We start from the raw sequence: 1678 nt of genomic DNA, 5'->3' as shown, positions 1-1678 counted from the left end.
GGCGTTTGCATGGGGCTGCTAACTGGGGATCTACTGAGATGGTGGCTCTGGGTAAGGCATGGAAAGGAGAGGCTTGTGAGCGCCCCCACTTCTCACGCCGTCTCTCACGAAGACGATTGTCAAGCCTAATCGCTAGTGAGATTAGCTCGTCAAGGCTAGCAGCGCTATCCCTAGCCGCTAACTCGTCCTTCATAACCTCCGACAGCCCATGCACGAAAACAGTCTGCAACGCCTCTTCATCCCAACCACTCTCTGCCGCTAAAACTCTAAACTCGACTGAGAACTCAGCTACTGAACCAGAGCCCTGACGAAGATTCAGTAAGCGTTTAGCTGCCTCTCTGCCTTGCACTGGATGATCAAAAACTTTTCTTAATTCGTCAGAAAATCGCTGGAAGGTTTCACAAATAGGGAGTGCTTCTCCCACAGGGCGGTTGCCCACTGAGCTGCTTTCCCTGACAATAAGCTAATCACAAAAGCCACTCGGGCGCTATTAGAACTGTAGGTCAACGGCTGTTGTTGGAAAACTAGTGAGCACTGAAGCAGAAACCGCCCACAAGCCCCCAAATCCCCAGCATACCGTTCAGGTGTAGGAACGTGTGGTTCCCGGGGCGGGGGGGAGGAGAGGCTGCATGCGGCATGGCTGGGGAGGCAGAGGGAGTAGCTGCTTCAGTGGCGGTGGTAGGAGCTGTGGGAGGAGTGGAGACCTGATCGAGCTTGGATCCAAGGGCGGCCACACTACAGCGAAGGTCTTGGATGGCTGCCACGATCCCGTCGAGGACCTTCTCGTGTTGGCCCACTCGTTGTCCCTGGTAGGCCAGTGCGCTCGGACGGAGTCTGGGTCCGCTGGGTCCATGCTGGCCAGATTGTTCTGACAGGGCTGGTGTTAGGACTGGACCCAGGAGCAGACACCCAGACAGTATGGAAGGTTTAAAGGGGGTTTTATTCCACGCACACACACACACACAGGGGGGATGAGGGGCGGCCACAGCAGGAACGGGTGGGTGAGATGGCGGAAGAGACCGGAGACACAGGAGAGCGGACACAGGAAGCCAAACTGCACAAGGGACCCTGGGGCACGGGAGAGAAACGGTTAGACAAGGGGACACGCACAGGGAAAACACAAGAGAGCTTGAAGTTGCCTAACTCAATACTGAGAGGAGCCACGAGAGTTACCACCACATAGGCTGAAACAATCTGGCGATGAATGGGAGGAAGACCGGGGTTCTTGAAGACTGAGGCATGATGAATGATTGAGAGCAGGTGAGACAGCAGGCAGCAGGTGAGGAGAATGGAGGCCGCACCCTCAGACACACAGGGAAGGGGAGGAGCAAAGGGAGCAGGAGGGGAGCAGAGCCATGACATCACAAGTGCCTCCTGTGGCTCAGGATCAGAAGGTCCAATAATCAGAAGGTTTGCGGTTCGATCCCCAGCTCCTCCTGTTGCATGTCGAAGTGTCCTTGAGGACGATACTGAACCCCAAATTGCTCCTGATGCTGTACGTCGGTGGATGAATGTTAGTTTCTGTTTGTGATGGGTCATCCATCACTGTGTGAATTGGTGAATGTGGCATGTAGTATAAAAGCACTTTGAGTGGTCGAAAGACTAGAAAGGCGCTATACAAGTACAGTCCATTTACTTAAGAGCAAATCTGTTGAGTGCTTCTTGCATGTGGACCAAT

General features: G+C 54.1%; 1 long non-coding RNA gene across 1 annotated transcript; it reads right to left on the bottom strand.

Annotated features, from left to right (window-relative positions):
- Positions 1-919: 919 nt before the first annotated feature.
- LOC127356182 (uncharacterized) lies at positions 920-1317 on the bottom strand. The gene is made up of 2 exons (XR_007881946.1): positions 1174-1317; positions 920-1068 (listed from the first exon to the last, which is right to left on the bottom strand). It is a non-coding gene; the product is annotated as an uncharacterized LOC127356182 (long non-coding RNA).
- Between the last annotated feature and the right edge of the window lie 361 nt (positions 1318-1678).

The sequence above is a fragment of the Dicentrarchus labrax genome, unplaced genomic scaffold (assembly GCF_905237075.1).
Source record: "Dicentrarchus labrax unplaced genomic scaffold, dlabrax2021, whole genome shotgun sequence".
NCBI lineage: Eukaryota > Metazoa > Chordata > Actinopteri > Moronidae > Dicentrarchus > Dicentrarchus labrax.
Note: the sequence above shows the minus strand (reverse complement) of the source record. Positions and strands in the feature narration are given on the sequence as shown.